This window comes from Camellia sinensis, chromosome 9 (genome assembly GCF_055761805.1).
Source record: "Camellia sinensis isolate YWXY chromosome 9, ASM5576180v1, whole genome shotgun sequence".
Taxonomy (NCBI): Eukaryota; Viridiplantae; Streptophyta; class Magnoliopsida; order Ericales; family Theaceae; genus Camellia; species Camellia sinensis.
Genome location: NC_138969.1, coordinates 189,724,124 through 189,741,377, shown reverse-complemented (window position 1 = coordinate 189,741,377; position 17,254 = coordinate 189,724,124). Strand labels below are relative to the sequence as shown.

General features: G+C 35.8%; 1 long non-coding RNA gene across 1 annotated transcript; it reads right to left on the bottom strand.

The window, feature by feature from the left end:
* Positions 1 to 3,842: 3,842 nt before the first annotated feature.
* On the bottom strand, positions 3,843 to 7,846 carry LOC145798911 (uncharacterized). The gene is made up of 2 exons (XR_014340783.1): positions 6,513 to 7,846; positions 3,843 to 4,194 (listed from the first exon to the last, which is right to left on the bottom strand). It is a non-coding gene; the product is annotated as an uncharacterized LOC145798911 (long non-coding RNA).
* Positions 7,847 to 17,254: the final 9,408 nt, after the last annotated feature.

The following is a 17,254-nucleotide window of genomic DNA, read 5'->3' as shown; positions in this document are numbered from 1 at the left end:
TTTTTGCATCCTATTTTAGCCTTACTTGTGAGCATTTTCGAGATTTTCTATAAACTGGAAAAAGTCTTATTTTGACATCCTCTTCAAGTTTTGTTAAGGTCCCATTTCTGTTTGGGGTCATCTTCCCCCTTATGCATGCTTCATCTCTTCATGATTAAGGCTATGCATTAGAGCACTTGCATTGGCCATGGTTTGGCCTCTTAGCCACTGAAATTCAGTGGATTTTTAGTAGCTTAGATGTATTTTTGAGGGTCAAAATTAGAGGGGGGTGACCCCCTCTCTCCTTGTCTTGTTTGGGGGTCTTTTGGGCCTTCCAAAGGGACCCTATTTTGCATGCTTTGAAGTCTTGTTTCAGACCTCATTCTATGAGTTTTGGGGTCTGCCTTGGCTCTGTCCAAGGTCCTTTTGGCCATATTTTATGTCTACAATGCATGTGTAGAGCAATCCCATCCAAGGCCTTTCAAAGGGGCCTTTCTTTGCATGTTTCCTGGACTGATTTCAGCGCCTATTTGGTGAGTTTTAGGGCTGTCATAATCCATATCCAGAGTTGGTTTTTCCATGCTAAGTGTCTATCTTGTATGTGCTTAACAATTCCTTACAAGGCCCTCCAAAGAAACCCCTCATTTTTACATGCATTGGCTGCATTTCAGTGATTATTTGGGCATATTTTGGCATGTTTTCTTCACTGTTTTTGGTTGGTTTGATGAGTTCTCATTTGCATCATATACTTGCCATGTAAACCATGCTTGCTAGCCAATGTTGCATACTATTTTAGTCCATCATGTTAGCATCTTTTGGCCATGCTCTAAACTAAAAATGTGCATGTTTTGGGACTATCTTGGCTCTGTATTTTGATTTCATGATCAAATAATGCTTGCTTTGTGTACTTGTGGTTCAATACACGTGCCTAGTTTTGAGTTTCGAGGCTTATTCCATGCATCGGGTGCCATATTTCCATATTTCGGGACCATTTAACATCATGTTTCAGTGCTGGAAATTACATGTTTGTATGCCATCTTTCATCCCTTGCCATGCTTTGGTAGAGTGGTATTTTATGCTTTACGTTCGGTTCTCGATATGCGTGCACGTGTGCACGCATTTCGGTTGTCTCTTTTCCATCTCACGGCTACTGATGTGAGTGTAGATGAGGTCCACTCATGTTGGTGTAAGTCCATTATGCATTGTGTATGCGCTTTCAATTCATAGCATTGCGTATGCTTGGTTGCGTGTTAGTGCATTGTGTATGCCATGTTACATCGTGCATTGTGTATGACATGTTACATCGAGCATTGTGTATGTCATCTCATAGAATTGCGTATGCTAGGTTGTATGTTAGTCGCATTGTGTATGCCATTTCATTTTGCATTGTGTTTGGGATAGAAGTTAGCCCAAGCACGGGAAACGAGGGACGTTTCGTGCTCCGAGTGACGGAACGTGTCTCAATTCCTCGTCGCCGACACTCCAGATTACCCATGATGGAGTTTAGGTCTTGTTGTGTTTTCATGTGCATTCATTTCATATTGAGTCGTGCAATTCAACTCCTCGGCCATCATGCATCGATATGCATAATTGGTGGCACAAGGATCGAGGACTACACTCCCTGAAGAGTAGTCATGCATACATATGTGAAATATTTTGCCATGCCCCCTTTGTTGCTCTCTGTTGCTGTAAATTAGAAATCAGCGGACTTCTGGAGCGTTGCGCAATCTTCCGAAAACAATTGCAAACAGAGGCAAACCGGGGCATCGTAATGGATTTCTGCGCAAGGCAACTCGAGCATGCATCATTCATCATTTGGAACAGACCTGAGGCAGTCCATGGATTTGCGTGCTAATTTACTTGCTTTCCTAGATTAATTTGTTAATTAATTAGGATTTTCTATTTATTCGGACTGTACTATTTATTCGGACCCTCCGAGCGAGGGCACAACTGTAATAAGTGTGCGTGCGTGTGATGTATGTCTTCCAACCCCACGTCTTTCTCCCTTTTATTTACCAGCTTATGATGGTTAGATTAGGGCATGTTTCAATTAGCATACAATATGATGGCATGTCTGCATTCATTCATCTGCCTTGCATGCACCGGGCTCGGCGCATCATACTAACTGCATTTGTATTTCAATTCCAAGTTGAATACGTGTTAGCTCTAGCATTTCATATGCCATCTTAGAATAGCCGAGCCTATCTTAGTTGCATTTTGCATGTGTTGCATTAGGCATTTTTGTATAGTTAGGATCATGCATGGATTTCTAATATAGCTTTTGTTTTGGCTTGGAGTACTCGGTAAGTGTTTATGCTTCAGCACCCTTGCATATGTGTGAGTGACTGCCATGATAGCATGCTTACCATGAGGCTATGTGCTTATATGATATACCTGCCTGAATGCCTGTGGGTGAAGGTTAGGTTATTTGAATTGGAATAATACATTGGCTGTGAGTTTTAAGCCCACTAGATAGTGGCAAAACCATGTTTTCTAAGCCCACCCGAGGGTGACAAAATCTGCATTTTAAGCCTACTTGCGGGTAGCACCATCAAACCATTTTCAAATAAACAAACATGAAATGTCTTGTTCCAATTCAGGCGACCCAGTCTATACTTGTATGCTGTGCGCATCACATAGTAAATCTAGGCTAATAACCGGAATAAGAACGCATAATGTTTTCAAAACTAGATATCATGGTTAGTAGAGGCCGATCTTTGATCGGGCGAGCGGGGGTGCTCACGAAGTGACCTTCCCCAATCGTACCCAAGTTCCCGAGCCGAGGCAACTTTGGTGATGACGAACACGTGGCCTTAGGCAACGAGTCAGGGTTTCCTAAATTTTCCAAAATAAAATATTTAGGTGGTGACTCTGTATCTGGCAAAGCAGTCCATGTTTGGCACTTCTTTCAAAAAATCTATTTTTAAAAACGATTTGCCGGATTTAGACTCTTTGATGATTCATCGGTCTTGCATTGCACTCTACGAGATTAGATACAAGACCGTGACTTTGAGTCCTGAACTGTAGTGAGTCCAATGAACAAAACCGGGGGGGGGGGGGATTCCCTCCCGGGACGTTCGGGGACGTCTACAACAAGTTACAAAACCTTAAAATTTTTAATTACAAATAATTAAATTAAAATTTATTGCCATGAGTTATATATCAATTATTACATAATAAACATATAAATAAATTTAGACAAGTTACAAAACTAACCATGTAAAAAATTAATTCTAGACATTATACACCCACTAGCATGTCAATTATATTACAGTTCTAGAATTTTAAAGCATGTGAATTAGCCTAAAAATCTAAGATCTAATAAAGATGTGAATTTACTACAAGGTTAGGAACTAATCAGGAGCATGTATTTTAGGAAGCAAGTGATATGTACTAGAAGCAATTTAACATGTAAATTTTATTATAAAACTAGAAGCATGCAAATCAAGCAAAATTTATTTATTTACTTAAATAAATTAAACAGTAGATTATAAATCAATTAATTTCTATTCATAAAATTCATGCAGTAGACTTAGACCAAAAACACAAACGGGAAGCAAACAAATATGAGCCAATCAATTAATTATTAAATAAATTAAGTTGCAACAATAGACTAATTTTTCCTTATGCCACAATACTGGTCTTCTATATGCTACAAGTTTAACAAAAGCAGTAGCATACAAAATTAATAAGCTAGAACATACCATACGCAATATTTAGACGGAAAGCAATAGCATGCATATATATATATATATATATTAAATTGCATGTCTATAGCCCTTTTTGAACAATTTTTATTTTCCATGTGCAGTAGCAAATAACATATAAACTACACATCCTAATCATGAATTTTATTTGTATAATTTCATGGGAAATATATTGGTCTGTTTTAAGATTGTTGTACAAATAATGTAAGTCAAACAAAATAAATAGATTCATATTGAACAATCACTTTGAATCTCAAAAAAAAAACATGCTAAAATTTACAGAAATTCATAATAAAATAAAACTAGTAAAAAGAAGTAAACCGAACCCTGTGTAATACCACAGTTTCCTTAAAACAGATTCACAGCCTCTCGATGGATGCTGAAGATAAGCCAGCGTCTATCTCCCAATATACGACGGTCGAAACCAACTAATACAGAAGCACCTTCTGAATAGCTTCGGCGAACTTGATAATGGTTGCACTCTCTCTAACAAGAACCAAAGAAGAGACTAGCAAAAGAAGATAGAAAATTTTTCTTTAGCGTAAAAAATCATCTCCAACTTTTTTTTTTTTTTTATTATCTCAAAACAACATCTCCATTTTCTATCAAAAATCTCTCTAAAACTCTTCTTCTAAGTTGGAGAGGAAAGACCATTTTTATACTTGTCGAGAAGAGGTCTTAGCCATGAAGGCTACCATAAAACCTAGCATCAATGACCATCAACTCTAGCCTTTAGGGCTAAAGTTTCAAAGGTGCAAAATTCTCATGTGCATAATGATCATCAACTCTATTATCCAAAAATGAGAGTTACAAAGGTTGAATAAATAAATATATATATATATATATATATAATGGGTCGCAAAATGCTATTTAAATAATGCTATTTAAATAATCCAACTAGATGGGTCGCAAAATGAATACGGGTATTGGATCACAACCTGATCCACACCCAGTCTAAAACATATGCACAAGACAAGCCCAATCCAGCATCGCACATAGCCAATGCCCAAGACCTCGTTTGGGAACCCTCATTTTTAGCCAAAAAGCCAAAAAGTTACTAAATTAGCCAAAAAGCCAACAACCCATACCAAAAAATCAAAGATTCTCTTTTCTATCTACTTTTTGCATATCTTTTCGTAAAAAGTCAAAAAGTCATCCCAAACATACTAGTTTTTTTTAGCTCATATTTGTAACATGCCCGGGGGGTACCCGCGCGCGTTAAACAGTTCGGACCCCCGAGATCTCTTTGATCTATTCTCATGAGTGCAGTGTGAAACCTAGATGAGAGTCCGGATTTGGCAACTTTTATTGAAAATTCATTTTATTACAATTTTGTCAAAAATGGACTGCGTCATCAGATCTCAGAGTCGCCACCTAATATTTATTTTGGGAAAATTAGGAAACCCATGACTCGTGCCAAGGCCACTGTTCGTCGTAACCAAGGATGCTTGGCTCGGAACCTTAGGTATGAGAGGGGAAGGTCAATAATGAGCACCCCCGCCCACCCGATCAAAGATCGGCCTTTACTAACCATGATATGAATTTTATTTTATTTATATGTTCATGTTCTGATTAGTTAATAAATCCTAAAATTTACTATGTGAAGCATACAAGTATAGACTATGCCATTCATTTTGGAACAATTTGATATCATGCATTTTGAAAGAGTTTTGACGATGTACAACCCAAATAAATTGAGTTTACAAGCATGAAAAATCAACATCATTCCAAATTAAGCGACACAACCTCTATCCACTGGCATTCATAGAGTTATATCACATAAGCAACTAGCCTCATGGTAGAATGCTAGACATAGTAAGAAAAACACACACACACGGGATGCTAAAGCATAAAAACTCACATGTTTGATGTCCCACGAACAAGCTGCAAAACAAAGTTAGTAAAATATGCATGATCTTATATACAAAACCCTAATGCAATTCACTCATGAGATGCAACTAAAGATTCGGCTTCTAAAATATAATATGTGAATCATCTCAAGAACATGAGGTAGCGCACATAATCACATAGGAATTGATTAAATTCACAAATGCAAACTTAGCCGAATCAAGATGCATGAAACATGGATGCGAAGCATAACTATGATGAAAAATAAATATGATGTTTATGTACAAATAAAGAAAGCAAGTAAAAGAACGGGATAGAAAGAAGCGGGGCGGGGAATTATTACAACATTTTAAAGAATAATTACAAACCAAATTAGAGAGGGATGAGGAGAATATTACAACAAAATAAAAACCTCACAATACACTCAAAATAAAATAAATAAATAAAATAAAAGCTTCATGTTCTTTAGAACCACCGGCGAAAATTGGTCAATATTGGGAGATTACGCCATCTTGTTCGGAAGAAGCTAACCGACCGGCCAAATAGGCCGGCCGGCGAACTAGGCCAAGCAAAACCTGTCTTGTTGCGAAACCAAGAAAAGGAACAAACAAAAAATATGTAGGTGGCTTAACTAACCACTACCGGTTAGATTAAAAAAAGAAAATAAATATAAAATAAAATAAAGAAAAGTGCAAACTCACAACATAAACCTAAAGCAATAAAACAAATATAAGATAGAACATGCAAAATTACAACAAAACTAATATGAGACTAAAGTATGCGAATAAAAATAAATAAATAAATAATTATGAGCTAAACAAACCACTAGGATTATAACAACACACTATGAAATATAAAGTAAGAAAATAGATATGAGATAAACAAACCACTTGGATTATAACAAAACACAATGAAATAAGAAGCAAGAATATAAATATAAGATATAAAATATAAGAAAATGAAAGATTAAAAATTCACCTTCCAAAGAAAGATTGAACTTCTTGATTTCCAAACTTCCTCTTGATCACCCTCAAGTGTAGGAAGTGTGTTCTCAAATCCTCAATTCAAAATTATGGAGTTTATGGAGTTTGTGGTATGGAAAGTGGCTAACTCTCTAGTTTTCTCACTTTCAATCACTAAACATTCTTCCTTATGATCGAGGCGATTGATCTTTGGCTATATCAGAATTTTTGGAGTGGTTTTGGTGTATGGAAATGAAGAATTTCAGTAGCTATGGAAGGTATGGGGTGTATATGGAAGATAGGAATATTTTTGGCTCAAAAACTCAAATTTTCTCTCTTTTTTCACTCTTCTCACTTCTTTCTCTTCAATTTCGTGGTCCTCTCCCTCTCTTACAATATGATCATTCTATATAGGCAATGAGGGAGAGTAAAGGTCAAAAATAAGGTGGGAGACAAGGTGGGAGACAAGAATGTGATAGGAGGGCAAATTTTCAAGGTGGTTGCATGGGATACTCCTTTATGGATGCAAACAAAATATCTTTTTGACTATGGAGGATGATTAGGTATAATGGAGGATGAGTGGATGCACTTGAATGGCTCAAAAAATGGGTAAATGGGTTGTCCCAACCGAACCAAAACCAAGAAAAATGGGCTATTGTTGTTTTGGGTCGAATCAACAAAATCTGCTTTTAAGCCCAACTTCAAATGGGCATATCTCCCCCATATGGACTTGGTTTTAGGCAGTTCTTTGGTCCAAATTGAAGCCCCAGAAGTCTACTTTCCAATGGTGGTGGCCTCACATTTAAATTCCAAGTGTACAAAGAGATATGCCTAATTTAGTGAAGGCTGTCTCGGGCTGGATCAACAAAATCTGCTCTTAAGCTCAACTTCAAATGGGCATATCTCCCTTATTTGGACTTGGTCTAAGGTGGTTCTTGGGTCTAAATTGAAGCCCCAGAAGTCTACTTTCTAATGGTGGTAGCCTCACATTTAAATTCTAAGTGTACAAACAGAAATGCCTAATTTAGTGAAGACTGCTCATTTCCTTCTTAATGATTTGATACTCATCCTTTTCCTAAACCAGCTTTCTTTCATCCCCTCCTATTTCCTTCAACTCCAAACCTATAAAGAAGATATTTTTAAATATTTTTCAAAAATTTCACCTCCCTTCCATTTATTTCCACTTTGTCCTTACTCGGTTTACTGAAAAGTGCAATATTTTAATCGAAATGGAAGCCTCGGGACATCGTAGAAACATTTAAAAAAACATATTTTGAAAAGAGGGTTTTAAGGTCTAAAATAGTTTGGCCAAAAAAATGGGTGAAGGTTGGGATTAAAACTTAAATTCCATCTTTCTTACTGCGAATTTTGTGAGAAACACATTCTAATTGTCATCATCGGGTAATCAAAAGAAAGCGCCCGAGTCTTAGGGCCGGTCAAAATGGGGTGTCTACAATATTTTAGTCAAATAGCCAAAAAATTACTAAATTAGCCTGTTCACAAACGAGACCTAAGTCCAACACATGCACATACACAAGCCTAGGCTAGTCCAAACCAAAACTAAAACTAAATCTAAGTCCAAACCTAGGCCCAAGCCCAATTTTTATTGATGCCTACTTTATAAGATAATTCTCATTCACAACTCAATAGTTTCGGCCTATCATTTTTATATTGTAATCTTCTCACTTGAGAGAATACAAAACCAATCAAACCTCCCTCAACCGACAGTTGGGTCCCACTTTAATTTCAAATTAAAATTGTCAAAAACCATTATTTTCCAACAATCAATTCGACAAATTTGAGACAAAATCATAAGTTTATGATCAAAATCGAGTCAATTAAAATTATATAAATTAAAATTATACAAAAATTAAAGTACAGGAACTACTATTATAATTTACCCCTTTAATTTTTAGTATAATTGTGTATAATTTTTATGAATATATAGTACAATTATAAAGCAATAATTTAACTTCATTCTATTAAATATGTCAAGTAAATTGTGTGTTAAAGTATGTTAATCCGTAAAAACATCCATTTTTGTGTATAAAGTGCTTGTCAATTATGGTTGCATTTGGGAAAACAAGTTAGGGACTAAAATAGCCTCACACAAAAAAAAAAAAAAAAAGGTCAAAAAACTTAAAAATAGAAAAAGAGAACATCACGTGATTCACATACTGCCACCATAGGTAGTTAAATGACAATTTTGCCACTTAGAACATTCCTCATATATCAATGGTATATTTTGTTATTTGAGAAAATGAGATTTTATTAGGATAGGGATAATTTGGTCATTTCTCAGTCAAATATCATTTCAAGTATATTTTAATACAACAATCAACCAAAAAATCTAACATCTTCTCAAATAAAAAAAACTAAAATAGCCTACTAAAATAATCAAAGAGCTAAAAGATTCAAAAAGTAGTCCCTTCGCAAATGCAACCAATGTGAGTACAGAGGTGCTTTATTTTATTTTTTTATTTGATAACTTAATATCCGGTCTAGTAAACTGATTAATCTAAGGACCAATCCCACAGTCCACTAACGGGAGATCCAATTAAAATTAGGCAAAATTTCATATGAATTGACCCATAAAAATTACTTACATTTAAGAAGTTTCGAAACTAAATCCTCGGAGGAGGGCGAGTCTGAAATGTTCAGTTTAATGCTAAATTTTTCTTCAATACCAATTGAGCCGAACCGTTTAGACTCCTTTATTAGACCATCCGGTTGATTGTTGTGGGCTTGATATTTTATTGATTCGATCATTATAGATTATCTAAAAACAAATCAAATCAATTCAATAAATGTTAATATATGATTGCTGTTAAAAACAAATTCAAACTGAATAAATAGGCCACAATATAAATTTTACTATTTTTTTTTATTAATTTTAACTAGGGTTTATTTGGGAAGTGATAGATTAGTATAATTTTTGGTTTTTTATTAAAAAAACGTAAAATATGAGTTGAGTTTGAAGGGATATGATAGAGAGGTAGAATAATATACTAAAATAACATGTGATATTTTAGCACATGCCAAACAAGCACTAAATCAGATGCTTAAATAACATTAACATAATATTTGTTATTAGTAATGAAATTTCTCATAATAAAATTCCAATCCAATTTGATTCTTACAATTCAAACATATAGGTGCAACCATCTAAATAAGTTACTTATTGATTTATTTGTTATAAATTGTCATATTATTTTTATATTTTTTAATATATACTTTTATGAAAAATCAAAAAATCATTAAATATTTAGCATATAAGAGCATCTCTACTAGATAACTTATATTTTACCCTAAAATATTATTAAAAAATTTATTTTCTATTTAGAAATTACTTTTTCATCTACTTCTCCCAACAGACTCCCTATTCTTTCTCTATTCTATTAACAAACTCTATATTTTTTCCCTATTCTATTCAAATATAATTTTTCATTATAAATTTAAAAAAATAAAAATCATAAATGTGTATTACAGTCCCTAAACAAAGTAAAGTAAAAAATTAAAAAAAACAAAAACAAAAACAAAATATAAGAGTACTATAGTGACTCTCTATAAATAGGAAGATACTGTAGCAATTTCTATTTTAAATGAGTATTTAAAGAAGTTGTTGAAACTCTTAAAATAGGTAAAGAGGGGATATTGGGGGTGTTTGGTGGGGCTTTTTTTAGCCAGCTTTTGGCTTTTAAAAAGTTATTTTGGACTGTTTGGTTAAACTTATTTCAAACAGCTTATGTTTCTAACAACTTATTTTAAGTCAAAAAAGCTGATTCTGAGAAGCTGCTCACCCCCTACTTCTGATTATTAGCTTCTGCTGTAGACATGTTAATTCACGTTATACTCTTAAATTTTTTTATTTTTTATTTTTTTAAAAATAGAAAAAGACCCAAATTGACTATAAAATATTATTATTATTTTTTATAAAAAATGTAGACAAATAGTGAATAATAAAAAATAAAAATTAATTGAAAAAGTTACTTCACAGCTTATTTAACAAACACTACTTAGCAACTTAAATTTATAATTCAACAACTATACCAAACAGATTAACAGTTTCTGATTAAAATAATAATATATAATCTGTTAAATTATAATTTATAATCTGTTTTAATAACTACACCAAACAGCATTATTAACTGGTCAATAACTCTTTATTTTGGTCCGTTCAACTGATCGGGTTCAATGGGCCATGTTCAACTCGGACCTTACCTTACAATCATATGTGATGTCACCCTTTTTTTGGTTTTTTCCTATCGCAATCAATGAGGTCAGGTGGACAAACGCCCGAACGGGGTTAGGTTCCGATCAGATCGATATTAGTAATAATTTTTTTTTTTTGTATTTGTTTAAATTTAATCCGGTCTTATTATTGGGTATTTATATTTGTTTAAATTTAGTTTAAAAATAATTATAAATCTTAAACTCACGAGTTATATGTTAAAAAAAAAATAAAACATTCAATAATTAAATTCAATCACATATTATATTTTTTAAATAAATATATTGATATTATTATAAATTGAAAGATTCTATGTATAAATTGAAAGATTTTTTAAGGGCAAATTACAAACACCCTCCTCGAGATTTGGTAAAAATACAGATTCTCCCTTGAGGTGTGAGAAATTACAAATTACCCCATAAGGGTCAAATTTTCATAATAAATTAGGAAAAATTAAAGGGGAATCTGTATAAAAAAAAAAAAACCTCAAAGGACAATTTGTTATAGAAATGTAAATCTCAGGGGGTGGGATGTAATTTCTCAAACCTCAGGGAGAAATTTGTATTTTCACCAAACCTCGAGGGTGGTGTTTGTAATTTGCCCATTTCTTAAATAAATTCAATCGCACATTACCACAAATGTGAGTTTTAATAAAATTAACAAAAATAAAGTTTAGATCCCAATAAGAAGATATATATTTTAATGTATTATAAATAATTAATTAATTAATTTGATAGCGGACTAGGCTGTACTGGGCTAGGTTGAAAGTATAAATTCCAAATCCATCCCATTAACATTTCAGGCCAAAAATATTAACCCAACCAGGTCCTATGAATTAAAACAACGACAATGCTACGTAGCTCAAATTTTGTGGCTCAAAAGTGGTTCAAATGGCCAAAACGACGTCGTTTTGAGTACAGAACAACATAAAAATAGCCAAAACGACGTCGTTTTAGCCATTTGAGCCACTTTTGAGCCACAAAATTTGAGTTACAAGACATTTTTCTTAAAACAATCTTTCCAAATCTTAAAAAAAATAAGATTAGATCGAACAAACTGAATAAGCCAACGGGTCAATATTTACCCTAGATCAACCCCATATTACTACCATTTTCAAACTTATATATAGAGCATTATTATTCACTCAGTTGGGTTTTGATTTTTAATTCATTTTTTAAGTTTTTTTAATATTTTATTTATTTTTGCTTTTTAAATTCACTTAAAAAAATATTTATCAAAAAATCTTTTAAAATTCAATAAATACATATATATGAATATATATATATATATATATTGTTTATTGCATTTAGTAAATTATTTAAAGTTTTTTTAAAGTATTTAAAGTGCATTTAAATTAAGTGAATCCAAAAAGTAAAAAAAAAAAAAAAAAGATTAGAATATTAAAAACATTCATGTATAATAAAAGAATACGTATTGAAAACTCATAAAATTATTTTTGAAAAGTCAAAACTAAACAGAGTAATTGTTTTTGTTTTTGTTTTTTTTTTTTTGTTTTTTTTTTTTCAAATTGTTTTTGTTTTTGCCAATGCCACAAGGTGGTCCAAAATTATTTCATAATTACCCTCATTCTACATATATTTTTTGTATTAAAATTTTGTATGTTTAACATTATTTGGGTTTTTTTTTTTTTTTTTTGAATGGATTTAGCATTATTTGATTGATAATTGTGTAATCTGTACAAATATTGTGTTTACTATGAATTTTCTCGAAGCAAATGTGCTAAGAATAAGATAATCTCAGAACCACGAATAACATAGTATTCTTTTGAAATCAACAAGCTTATTATGAAGAGACATTATTCTATTGCATATATCCCAAAAGTTTTTGCAAATGTTTTGAGATATTGTTATGCCTGAGTATGTATTTATTTTTAGGAGTTAATATATTTCTTCTTTGTTAATAAAAAAAATAATAAAAATAATAATGTCTTGATGGTCATGTTTTCTTATTGTTTTATTTATTGATTACACATTGATCATAAAATTATTTCAAAATTCTAGTAAGCTATATAGCTTGGGACACTACATGATGCATGGGGTTATAAACAAGTTGAGTCAAATCATATAATAAATTATTTAAATTTGATTTAAAAATTTAACAAATTTGAAAAGTGTTCAAAATTAACTTGTTTATTTTTTGGGCCAATTTTAAATGAGTTCTAATAAAACTAAACTCAAGTAAATCTGTCAAGCTATATAGTGAATTGTTTAAACTTAATTTTGTCGGACCAAATTCTACTATCTTTTTTAAAATTAATTGATGATATATGATATTTGACATCGCGTTCAACATACTTATTTTTATAGCAATCACAAGAAGTATACCAACATATCTAAAAACTCTTAGCGAATTTTAAGATGTATTTAAAATTTAAATTGTTTACAGAGGCAACTATGCACTAGAAAGATGGCTGTGATGTGAGTTTTACTGCGTCGCTTGAAAGACCATAATGGCCCCGTTTCGTGTAGCTGTTAAAATAACTTATAGATTATAACTTAATAGATTATAGATTATGACTTTAATCAGAAGTTGTTAATCTGTTTGGTGTAGCTGTTGGATTATAAATTTAAGTTGCTAAGTAGTGTTTGTTAAATAAACTGTGAAATAGTTTTTTCAATTAATTTTTATTTTTTGTTTGTCTACATTTCTCATAAAAAATAATAATAATAATCTATAGTCCATTTGAGTCTTTTTCTATTTTTAAAAAAAAATAAAAAATAAAAAAAATTAAGAGTATAACCATAAATTAACATGTCCACAGCAGAAGCTGATAATCAGAAGCAAGGGGTGAGTAGCTTCTCAGAATCAACTTTTTTGAATTAAAATAAACTGTTAGAATCAGAAACTGTTTGAAATAAGTTTAATCAAACAGTCCAAAATAACTTTTTCAAACCTAAAAGTCATAAATTAAATCTGAAAAACTGAAACAAACACCCCCAATATAAACAATGGCAAAGAACATTGAAATGAAAACATAGAAAAGGTCAAAGGTCAACCTACTAAGCTAGTCAACATTTTCAAACATGTGCTGTGACCCTACAATATCACCTTTCCTAATATGGTGTTCCTTGTTATAAGACATCTGTAGATTCCTATTTTGTCACTATCTTTCGAGTATCTATCTAGCTTATTTACTGGGAAATTTCTAAATTAATTTGAAATATCATTTTAACTTTTTAAATTATAAAATTATATAAATAGATTATTTAAATTATTGAGAATATATTTCAAAAACACCTTAATGGAGAGCATTCGTATTGAACCAACACACAAATCACCAAAGTCGAGTACTATATGTTTTGATGATGTTGCTGATCTAAGGGAGGACGAGTCGGGCTGACCCACGCTTCCAACACCATTTACTGGTCTCGGAGCTCGCTGGTGGTGCCTGCAAAAAGGTCCAACGGAGAATGGGAGTCCCCTAGCGGACTTTCCGACGATTAAGTTAGAACATAAGAAATTGACTGTGTAGAGAAAGAGAGAGAGAGAGAGAGAGAAAAGAATGATGAACTTAACCTTTGATGTGTCTTGGAAACTTCCTTATATCCTTTGTCTATCATTTCCTTGTCCACTCCGACCCGTCGTGTTGGCTAAAAGTCTATACTCTAGCTTGCATTGTTCACAGTGTGTTTGCCTGTTCCGACGTGAAGGGGTTGTCGCATTTATTGCTGTGGGAGCCTCATTAATGGCTGATGTGTGGTGCAATAACTATGCAGGATCTTTGTCTGCTTATGTGGTTGGTTCCATACTTGACAAGTGTTTAGATGCCATTGGTCTCCGGTTTAACATTGGGTTCTCAAGGGTGCTGGGCTTTAGTACTTGAACCGTGAATTGGGCTCTAAGTCGTGGGCCAAAATCTTTTGTGGGCCCACTGGTGTCAGTAGTCCCCTATTCCTAAGTGCAGCTTCAGTTCAATGAAGGAAATAAGATGGAAATTGGGAAGTGCCCTCCCAAAACAAGGGGGAGGATCGACCGTGAAGGTGGCCGAGTGAGAGGAATGATTGAGAGGAGGGCCGACCGCGAGGGGGGCCGAGTGAAAGGACCAGCCGTGAGGAGGATTGACCGCAAAGGGAGCCGAACAAGAAGATCGACCGAGAGGAGGGTCAACCACGAGGGGGGCCGAACGAGAAGATCGGCCGAGAGAAGGGCCGACCGCGAGGGGAGACCGAGCGAGAAGATCGACCGAGAGGAGGGCCGACCGCGAAGGGGGCTGAGCGAGAAGATCGACCGAGAGGAGGGCCAACCACACAGGGGGACCGAGCGAGAAGGTCGGGGGTCCGACCACGAAGAGGGCCGGTTACAAAGGGGGCCGAGTGAGAGGTGGTGGCGGCGGGCGGGGCTCGAGGAGTGATGAGGCACATCATGATATGAAGTGGAATAGACGGGGAAGGGGAAAAGAGTGATGAATCATAGTTGTACACGTGGGATGATCTAAACCAGTGGTGAGGGAGGTGATGCATTAGTAGGAATCGAAAGGTTAGGGTTAGGATAGGATGTGGAAAAGGCGGGGGTTATAACTTTTGAAATTTTCAAATTGGCGAAATTTAACCTCGATTCTTGGAAGATAGGCAAACCGTGGTTATTTAGAGTTATCTGTTTTACATATCTCATTACAAGAAACCAACACGTCCCAGACCTGACCTCATTCGTTTAATGTGACGCTCCCCTCCAACAGTTTGTGAACTTCCTCTCGCCTGTGTCCAAAGCAATATACAGAAACGTAAAAGAGATGGCTTGAAACGAAACGCTAGCCATAAGGTTAGAGGCACTAGGTGAGGATGATGCGGTGGATTTGGGAAAGCAATATAGGACAGAGAGGCAGGAGGAAAGAGGGGCAGAGCAAGCAGCGCGACCTCGTCCATCCACAATGATCGTGGCAGCGAGGCCGATTAGCCAAGTGGGACCGGACCACTAGCACACCAAGGCTGACAAATCGATGTTTACAATAGAAGAGTTGGAGGAGGTGCGTAAGAAATACCAAATTCCAGCGGAGATATAGTTGAAGTTGCCGACATCGAAGGAGAGGGCATCAGATGCACGTCCGATGGAGTTTACACTATATGAGGAGGTGTTGCGAGGGGGTCTAAGGTTACCACTCCCCCAAATAGTGATAGACGTGTTGAGCTGGTTGGAGGTAGCGCCAGGTCAACTTATGCCCAATGCGTGGAAAATATTACTGGCCTGCGCCATCGCATGGCCACGGGCGACCGGGGGAGCAGTGATGACAGTGGATGAGTTTTCTTCTTGTTATAAGGCCTCTGGTCAACAAGAAACATGGATGACCTTGCAGGCGGTGGCGGGTAGAGGATTAGTGGCGAGTTTACCGTCATCGGTAAAGGGGTGGAGACCAATGTGATTTTATGTATCGGCGAATGGTGGTAGAGGGGTGCATACAATGGGGAAGATTCCCATCAAGTCGATGGAGCCAAGGCTGGAGGCAGAGGCAGAGGCAGAGAATAGGGTTAAACGAGTGAAGGAGTGTAGGGAGAAGGAGAGCGTAAAGTGGGATAACTTTATCCAGCTTTCAACCTTGTTTGCCTTGAGTCTGGGGCCACAGCTGACTGAGGAGGACCCTGCATCGAAAGAATTGGAAGCGAGGAGAAAGATATAGGAGGCAGAGGACGAAATGACGTTTGCCAAGGAAAATAAGTACAGAGAATCACAGTTAGGTCGTGCGCCTAAGCTGGTCATGAAGGAGCGAGTCCGACCACGCCCCAAGCCTCTGGATGACAAGGATTTGACTGATTTTGCGTCGCTGCCACCGCCAGTGAATCTGCTGAAGGAGATAAGCAAAAAGGAGGTGGAGGTGGTGTTGAAAAAAAAGAAAAAAATAAGGGTGGCTGCGGAAGAGAGTGAGAGGGCCAGTGTTGAAGAAGCTGAAGGAGGGAATGGCGGAGGTATCCCCAAAAGTAGAGGTAGAGAAGACCAGGATGGGGGTGGGAGAGGCCAAGTGCCCAAGTGGTGAATGGAACAGTTAACCCAGAGTAGTTGACAGGAGACGAGCAGTTGGAAGACCAATCGTCCAAGATTGTGCCTATACAAGAAGTGTCCCCAGGTCCCAGGGTAGGGAGGGGGAAAGCAAACAGAGCGGAGATGAGCGTCGCGTTGAAGACCGCCACGTATCATGTTCGTGTAATGGTCGGTCGTTCGGCGGGAGAAACGGGCGAAGCCAGGGTCGCCGCAGGTCGTCTACTGGTAGTAGTGGAGGATGCAGCCGTATGGTCGGTGGCACAATTTATAGAGGCCGACCTCCTGAGAGGGTTCTGCTTAGTGCAGATGGAAGCGACGACCTTGGCGGCAGCCCTGCTGAATAAGGCGGCGCGGGCGAAGGTGGATACAGAGCCGCTGAAGGCCCAACTGGAAAGGGTGAAGGCACAATTGCAAAACTTAAGGGTGGAGACAGCGGGCTGGAGAAAAGCTGCGCGGAGTGCCTATGCAAAGGGCCTGAACTATGCGCAAAGGGCCAAAAAAATGAAAGTATTGGCGGTGATGCAGAGCTACTTGGC